Genomic DNA, 10229 nt, shown 5'->3' with positions numbered 1-10229 from the left:
TAGTCCACTATTTTTGTGTCCCACTTTTGTGCATAATCTCTGCAGTTCCTAACTTGTTGAAGCAGAAAATGCAAGCAAAATAAAACCCACCTTTTGACGTTCCATACTAAATATATACAAGTTAAGTTTAATCCAGTGTTTAAATGTGTATATTAACATTATTGATTTTTTTACATGGTACAGTGGTGTTCTTTGGTAGTGTCTTTGAAGCATTATTTACTAGGCCATGAATATCAGAAATGTATTACAGCAGGGCCCCATAATGTCAATTAAATGAATTAGTGAATGAATAAATGAGGGAAGAAAGTAAAGGAAGTAATGAAGGGGAAACAAATGGGACTAAAACAAGTATTCAACACTTTAAAACTCTTTTTGAAAATTCGGGTATATTTCAATAGTCACCAAATCCAATCTCTCTTTTCTCCATTAAAACTGTACTAGAGTTTAGCTTGATTTTGCACATGAGACTACAAAGCTTAGAAATCACATGACATCAACATGAGAATAATTAAATCAGATTTGACTATGATTATGTGTTTGCTTAATAAAACATTATGATAGTAATATATAATCCAGGAAATAACTATAATTTCCAATAGGGCTTCTACAACATGGTGTAGAAGATTCACCTAATAATTATTTTCTTAAAATGCCTAATCCTTAAGCCACAGATTTGGTTACAGCATCAGTTGAAAGATATACAATACATTTATAGTCTATTATGTGGTTTCTAACTTCAACTTTAAAGCACACAATGAATCCCCCAAGATATTGTTAAAATGCATTTCTCTGGTTCCAATTATTGTTAAAATGCATTTCCAGGTTCCAATTCAGCAAATTTGGAAAGGAAGACTGAGATTTTGCTTTTCAAACAGGCTCCCAGGTTGTATTACCTGATGTTCCCAAACCCATGGGTCACAATCATGCTATGCAACTTACCTGAAGGTTACAAATCTGATATTCAGTTCTAAGAACACTGACTGTTGAAAGAATGTGTATTTATTCTCATGTATAGTTAAAAACCATGTATTTTTTTCTTTTTGTCTAATATCACATTAACCCATGACTTTCACTGAGAAAACTGAACCCCTAAAAACTCAAAAGAAGTAAATTAAATTGCTAACATAGTTTTCTAGTAACTAAGTGACATATATTGTATTAATCTTTGGTTAATTTCATCTTAAATATAAGAATGTTTTATCATGCAATACTAAAATGGTTATTAAACTTTCATAAATATTTGCATATGTCTTATGACTTCAAATATTCTAAATGAATGGATTAAGATAAAAATAAGATATAAGTAATAGTCTGTCAAATAATTTTTAAATAATGAGTGCAATTTTGTTACACTCATTTATTAAAGGTCACAAAATTTTGAAAGACCATAATTAACATTTTTAACACAGATTTATACAATCTTAGATTTGTACTTGTTGAAACAGAGAAGATGTTGTTCTACAGAAACATTTTATGATTTTAATCTTTTTTGTACTTGGTTGACTCTAGCAGGCATTTCCTAATGTCTTCTTCTTAGGTGACAAGAGAAAAAGAGGAATTAAAATTTGATGGGTCCATTTCTTCCAAATTATTTTGTCTTTATATTCTTGGTTTATAAAATCTCTTTATATTTATTCTTAGTAAATGTAAAGACAGCTTTAGGGCAGCATTTTTTTCAGTTTCCCTATATGGCCTAAAAACTGACATTTAGTAAAACCAACGTGATATTGCAGTGTGCTTAAGTATACCAGTCCTTTAGAGAAACACATCATCTCTCAAGGCTTCAGCTCAGACTGTCTAGTCATATAAAGGTAATATATTCATGGACACTCTTCTGTGATGCCAGCTACTCGCTTGGAAAAGGTCAGTTGAAGTTTTAGCACTCACATGGCTGGTCCGTGGCCTAGCATTCAAGCACACATTCTAACACATTTATTTTTCTTTTAAACATTTTAAAGATGTCTTTCATTCATGGTGACATGATTGTGATCCAACAACTTAACCTGTCTGAATCCCGGTCTTCTCTTGGGAGAGGACATCCTAAGGGAGTTTCTGGAAGGATTAATGTGATAACAAATGATAGACATTTTGTCATCACCAATGATAGGTTAAAAATGGCAACAAGGGCAATTATCACTATGAAGTTCAGTGCTAAGCACAGTGTTATTCGCCTAATCTCTTGGACTGTTTTATCTAGCATAATAGAAATTTTAGACCCATTGAACAGTAACTCCACATCTCACCCACCACCAACCTCTCACAACTATAATCCTATTTTCTACTTCTGAGGGTTCGACCTCTACAGATATCTCATGTTATTGGAATCATGCAGTATTTGTTCTTCTATGACTGATTTATTCCATTTAGCAAAATGACCTACTGGTTCATTCACATTGTTGCAAATGGGATTTCCTTCTTTATTAAAATGGAATAATATTACATTGTATGTGAATACCATATTTTCTTTGTCTTCTCACCTGTCCATGAACATTCAGGTTGCTTCTATCTTGGATACTGTGAACAATGCTGCAAAGGACATTGGAGGGCAAATATCTATTCAAGATCCTGATTTTAGTTATTTTAGACATGTTTCAAGAAGAAGGGTTGATAAATAATATGGCCATCCCACATATAAGTGTTGCAATTTCTTCACCTCTCTCCAGCACTTGCTTTTCTCTCCATTAATGGCCATCCTAACAATTGTGAGGTGATATCTTATTGTGGTTTTGCTTTGGTTTTCCTTGATGATTATTGATGTCGAGTATTTGTGCATACACTTGTAATCCTTTGTGTTTAGTTTGCAAAGATGTCTTTTCAAGTACATTTTTAGCCAGGTTATTTGGGTTATTTGCTATTGAGTTGGAGTTCGTTATGTGTTTTGAATATTAATCCCATATAAGTTAAATGGTTCACAAATATTTTCTTCAATTTCTTTCTTTACTGTTCTGTACTTTTCATTGTAGAGGACTTCACCTCATTTAAGCTTTGGAACCAACCTGGGTGCCCTTCAACAGATGAATGAATAAAGAAAATGTGGTATATATACACAATGGAATATTACTCAGCTATAAAGAAGAATGAAATTATGGCATTTGCCAGTAAAATAAATGGAACTGGAGATTATCATGCTAAGTTAAATAAGCCAGCCCAAAAAAACCCAAAGGTCAAATGTTCTCTCTGATATGTGCATGCTAACCCACAACAAGGGTGGGTGGAGAGGAGAAGTATAGAAGTTCATTGGGTTAGACAAACGGGAATGAAAGGAAGGGAGAGGAGATGGGAATAGGAAAAACAGAATGAATAGGACATAACTTTCCTATGCTCATATATGAATACGTGACCAGTGTAATTCCACATAAAGTTCAACCATAAGAATGGGATCAAAATTGTAATGGGTTGCACCTTAGGTATGTATAATGTTTCAAAATACACTCACTGTCATGTATACCTTAAAACAACAAATTAGAAACAATTTGGTGGTTATTTAGATTATCTTCACTTAACGTGATCATTTTTATGGTTGTTATTAAATCTACCATTTAACTATTTATACTTTTTTCTTTTTCTTTATTTCTTCTTTGTCATAAATTATTTTTTATGATTCCATTTTATCCTTTCTTTGGCTAACTAATAATTTTACCTCTTTTTTATTGTTTGTTCCTTTATTCTTCAAGTGCCTTAGGGTTCAAAGCATGTATCTTTAACTAATCCTGGTCAACCTTCAAGAAATAGTTTACCATTACATGTATAATATGGAAATCTTGCAAAAGAAGCATTCAACCTTTGTTATTTTTATTATGCATTTCATTTCTACATATTAAAGCCCACAGAAAGCATTAATTTTTAAAACAAATTCAACTTTTAAAGTTTTAAATGTAAATAAATAAGATAATTCATATTTTGCCCCATATATATGTCATATGATATATATATATATGATATATATATATCATATGACATATATATGATATATATATATATCATTTCCAATTTGCTTTCTTTGAGTAGATTCAGATTTCATTTTTTTCTATGAAGAAATTCCATTAATATGTCATGCAATATAATACTGTAAGATATTCTTTCAGTCTTTGTGATTCTGTAAAAGTTATTTTCCTTTATTTTAAAAATATATTTTAATTGGCTATAAAATGTTTGACATTATTTTTCTTTCAGTACTTGATTTTTCTTTTTAAAATTAAAGTATAAATAGTACATATTAATGAACTTCTATGTAAAATTTCAACAGATACATACATTATGTATACTGTTCAAATCAGAGTAATTAGCATTTCCTTCACCTTAGCATCTCTTAATGTTTGGAATCTTCACTCTCCTCCCTGCTACAACTTCAGAAAACACATAAGTTGTGGATTATTATGATCTATAGTCATTCGACTGGGTTGTAGAACATGAGAACTTATTCCTTCTAACTGTTTTTACTACCCATTATTCAACCTCCCTTTACGCCTCCTTTACCACCACACTCTAGTAATTACTATTCTACATTTAGGTTGACTATTTTTTTAGCTTCCACATTTAAGAGAGAACTTGATTTATCATTCTGTGTGTGGCTTATTGCCCTTAACATAATGACTTTCAGTACCATTTATGTTGCTGCAACTGGCAGAATTTCATTTATGGCAGAAGAAAATCCCATTGTGTATATATGCCAAATTTTCTTTCTCCATTTATTTCTTGATGGATGACAAGTTTAAGTCTATAACTTAGCTATTATGAATGGTGTCACAGTAAACATTGGTGTGCAGCTATCTCTTGGGTATGCTGACTTTATTTCCTTTGAATATATTGGATATATGCTTTTTTGAGGAATCTCCATACTGTTTTCCATAATGACTGTACCAATTTATATTCTCACTAATGGTGTATGGAGCTGTTCCCCCCCAATTCTCACCAGTGTTTGTTATTTGTCTTGTTTCTTTGATAATAGTCATTCTAATTGGGGTGAGGTGGTAGTTTGATTTGCATTTCCCTGGTGGCTAATGATACTGATCATTTTTTCATAGACTTGTTTGCTTTTTTTTTTTTTTCTGGTTTGAGGAAGTGTCTATTAAAAGATCATTCGATCAAGTGCTAATTGAATCACTTGTTCCTTGTTGACATTTTTTAAGTTCCTTAGGTATTTCAGATAATAATCCTTTGTCAGACAAATAGCTGGCAAATATTTTCTCCCATTCTTCAGGTTGTCTCTTCACTCTATCAGTTATTTCCTTTGCTATGCAGTTTCTTCCTTTCTCAATTTTATTTTTGCTTTTGTTTCTTGTGCTTTTGGGATTGTATAAAAAAATCATTGCCTGTAAATATATCTTGAAGTCTTTTTCCCCTAGTTTTCTTCTAGTAGTTTCATAGTTTCAGATCTTACATTTAAGTGTTTGTTCTATTTTCAGGGGTTTTGCTACAGTGTGAGAGGGGTCAACATAATGACCTTTCCTACATCTTCTAAAAACGGATATCAAACACCATTTATTGAAGAGGCTGACCTTCCTCCAATGTATGTTTTTGACACCTATTTCTCCATATCTTCTGGCTTATAGTTTTATAATATCAAGTCAACTATCCTTCATACATTTGCTACTCTGTACATATCATGTTTATTTTTCCTCTGGCTAATTTATCACTGCTCATAAGCAATTTGATTATGATGTATTTGATGTAGTTTTCTTCATGTTCTTGCACTTGTCATTTGTTAGGTTTATTGATCTGAAGCATGGATTTCCTGATATTAGAATTTTAAGATTTTTTGAATCCCTTATTCTTTCCGTTCAGTAAAATTACATATGCCACCTACTTGAAATTGTCCCACATATGTTGCATACTTATATTGTTTCTTTTTGTTTCATTCCCATTTTGATAGGTTTAATGCTATCTTTTCAAGTTCCCTGATCTCCTTTTCCTCATTATCTAGTATGATACTAATTCAAGTCAAGTGTACTTTTCATTTCAGATTTTATAATTTTCAAATATTATATTGATTTTCTGTACTTAAAAATATGAATATAATGAATATGAATATTTTAATATGCTGTTTATTAATTCTATTATTAGTCTATTTATTTTGATTGACTTTGGTCTTCATCATAAATCCTATTTTCTTTTTAGTTCCATGTCTAGTAATTGTTTTAATTGTGTAGAAGACATTGAGATTTTGTCATTTTGGGGTACTGGATTTTTTTGGGGTTAACGTAAATGTTATTGATTTGTTCTCTGGATCATAATGAAGTTGCTTTTAAATACTTTTGCATTTTAGAGACTCACTTTTAAGGTTTATTAGGCAATAGGAAGCAGAGAACCCTTACATTTAGAACTAAATTTATCCTACCACCAAAGCAAATGTTTGTCAAGTACTCCAAATGTATTACACCTGTATGCCACTCTGTGTCAACAGTCTTTCCAAGTCCTCTTTGAGCTCTAGGCATTATACAGACTACTGCTTTCTGATATTCTTTCCCAAGTTTCTTGGATTTTCTTCAGTTACTTATGTTAATCAAAACTAAGAAGATTATCTCAACCTTGTGTAGATATCTCCAGAATTCTTTCTCTCAGTGATTCTCTTCTATATGAAATTTTTTTACTTCAATATTCTGGGTTAATTTTAGACACATGCTGCCTCTACAAATTTCAATTATATCTTCCCAAGAGAATCACCATATCTCTTGATTCTTCAGCGTTTTTTGCTTGTTTGTTTGGTTTGGATTTTACTTTATTTTTTTAAGTAAGAAAATATCGAGGTTTTAAATTTTTTTCTCATAAAGGTAGTTCTGCTTGTTCGATAAGTGAAACCATGGTACAAACTTCTAATGAACAAAGAAGATTTACCTACTTTGGGTACATACAATATGCCAAGGAAATGACATAAAGGGAGTTTCAGTATAATGCTTTTATCTTCACAGAAAAAAAAAAAACATATAATCTAAATAAACAAGAGTGGAATTGATTTAATTACTGCTTGGAATTCCCACAGGGAAGAAGCAATAGGACTTTAAATCAAACGGTAGGGATACTGTACACAATAAATCCTATTAGGTTGAGGCCCCTGGTGCCAGTGGTTATTTACCTCCCTGGCACTCTCCCATGTGAGGTACACCAGTACAGAACCCACAGAGCTGGTAGTCAGCAGCATGTACTCCAAAGTCCACTGAAATAGGAAGAAGGCAATGTCCTGAAAGGTCAGATAACCTGGCTGTGATGAGTCACATACAAGCTGCAGTTTCATATATGGAAGTTGACAACATACTCAGCATCAATCCTCTCCACAGAAATAGCAAAAGCTCAAAAGGTTGAAATGTGAAGGCAAGGATACCTCAAATTTTGGAGTTGATGGAGCAGTTCATTAAGCTTGCCTGGAATTCGAGCTGGAGCAAACCAGGCATAGAACCTTATGGTATACTCCACAAATCTTGGATTGCTCTGTGACAGACACCCACCTGTCTTCATAGCTAAACAGAGATAAATCCAGATAGGCGCTACCACTCTAAGACTGGGTACTGATGGGAAGCTGACCCAGCAACAAGCTCACTACTCTCTGTACTCCGCTTACTCTCTGTACTTGCAATTATCATTGTGTCTTTGAACTAGCACTGGATCTGCCTTGCAGCCTCATTGCTAGAAGCTGAGCAGGAAAACTGGACTTCACTAAGCAGAGTAGTACTACAGAAGAGATCACAGAAGTTCTGAAAGAACTCAGAAGTCTATCCAACATATTTTCAAACACAGCATTCATCTCTATTGTCACTATAGAGTACACCACAAAGAAATGTCCCAAGAGGCTGGTGAGGGCTTGCAAAACCAAACCCTGTACAATTTCTCTAACCAGCAGAATCAATAACAGGCCATTGAGAGATGCTACATTCAAATGGCTTTGTGATTTACTTCACTGTTGGCTTATCTGAATTTCCAAACTAATACCTAAAGAGGCAATATGAGATCAATCTGTGACCTGCTGTGTCATGACAGATTCACTAGTACACTCAATAAACATGATTTTCCTCCAGAAGCTGATTTTTCCACATATATACCTGCTGCTGTTGGTCAGAGGACTGGAAGAAGCACCTCTACCATCCTGTTCTGCCTGGTGTCCAGTATACCAGTAGCTGGTGTTTCAGGGATTGATGAAAGTATCCCTAAAGGGATTGAACATGATTGTCTCGCTGTCCCTTTGCATCTCAGGGAGAACAGCCAACACGGTGAGCAGGTCATTCTCAAAGCAAAATGGCCATGGTCCAACATCAATGAACATGACTTCAGGAGTCACCTGGAAGACAGGTCTTCCTCCTGCACAGACAATACAGCCAGGATATTTTGTACAAATCAGCCCTTATTTGTGTGCCAGGACCACTTTTTCACACTGGAGTATGAACATATCACATAGCCATCAGTGGGAAAGTCAATGGTGTGAAGTGAATAGTCCTCTAGAGGGACCTTGGATTGAAGATCTCTGACTCATGGTTGCTATATACCTCATAGAAAGGAGGGTAAGGATCCTCTGGGGAGAGGCAGCTGGTGCCAGTGGTTACCTACTTTCCTGAAGTGATCCTTCAGCATTCCAAGTGGTGAATGATATTTTGGAGTCCTCAAAATTCAATATTGGAAACATTATTATCCATTATCACATCTCTTTCAGATCCAGCTAGAGGGTCAAGGGCAAGAGATACCTCACTCTGCTCTGTGTGCATCTCCTCCCACCTCCTCACTACTCTCTCTAGCCCCATCTTCCTCTGTTGCCGTATATACATTCTTTCCAGATAATAAAGTGAAATAATCATTGTACTTATTTTGTATTTTCCCTTTCTCCCAGGGATCACTTTTCTGCATTTCCTGCTGGATAATATCTGAACATTTTTGTATCATATATTTTGTTATTCTTGTAGTCCTTTAAGTAGCAGGGAAAATCCATTCTTTCATATGCTATCAGGACTGAAGCTAAAATCCAGAGTTAGTGGATTTTGAAGTCCTCATAATTCTTCTAAAAGTCTTCTGTTATCTGGTCCATTTGCTACTCTGATGTCAGGGCCACAAAATTTTCTCATTCTACCTACACTGTCCCATTTGCTATTAAAAAAATATTCCATACATGTTCTTATTACAGGGTCTGGACACTAATGCCTTTCTAACTACCTACCTATTTCTTTCCTCATTTCCTTTACTTTTGTGCTCTTTTGCTCAAGGAGACTTTTCTTGCCATAATCTCCCAGCTAAGACTTCCTATCCTCCTTTTCCAAATCAGTTTTCTCCTTAGTACATATCACTAGCTATATATATAACTTGTCACATTTGTTATGCCTTCTTTCTAAACTCCATGAAGTCTAGGATTTTTCATTTGTTCCTGGCTTTATGAAAAGTATATAGAAGAGATCCTAGAATTTATTAGGAACTCCATGATTGTTTGTTACATCAAGCAGATTTATATCAGCATATACCTACACAAAAATTTATATATTCTTTTTATTAAGTATATAGAGAATAGGATACAAACAATATAAAGAATTGTGTTTGTATGAGAAGTGAAGGATATTTTTATAGCTGTGTTCAAATTGCAAACTTATCTTAAAGGATACATAGGAATTTATCATGCAGTCCCTGTAAGAATGTGAAAGATCATTCAAAGCAAAGATAAAGAGTCACAAAGATGTGAAATTTACGATGTGCTCAGGAAGGTGTGATTGAGGCAATAAGAGTAGCAGGAAATGAGACCAGAAATATCTGCTGTGCAAAATTTGGTAATGGGAAAGAAGGAAATAAAAAACAAAAACCACTATCTTGAATCAAAAAACTAGTTCATGGAACAAATAAGCCTGGACTCATAATACAGATAACCATTATATACTACAACCTCCTTCTTTCCTGTTATCATGTCCTAAATCAAACTATGCTAAAGTACTCCTTGGAATCGTAGAACAAAAATTGGAAAGAAAATTTCTAATCATAGTGACTTCTCAGAATTTAAATGGCATTTTAGGTACTTGAAACCACAGAATTACCATATCACAGAGGAACAAGGTTTAAATAGTAATAATGTGATCCACGAAAGATTATCCACTGCCTCATCTTCTTGTCTTCCATTTGGGAAACAAGGTAACATTTTACATTTTCTTATTCTTATACCATGTACTTATGAAAAATATTTCAAAACCTATGACATTCTTCTGCACAATAAAAATATTTGTAAAGATGTTAATACCAATATATTACAAATAGCTTGATAAATTTTCTTT

Source organism: Sciurus vulgaris (genome assembly GCF_902686455.1).
Source record: "Sciurus vulgaris genome assembly, chromosome: 9".
Lineage (NCBI taxonomy): Eukaryota > Metazoa > Chordata > Mammalia > Rodentia > Sciuridae > Sciurus > Sciurus vulgaris.
Note: the sequence above shows the minus strand (reverse complement) of the source record.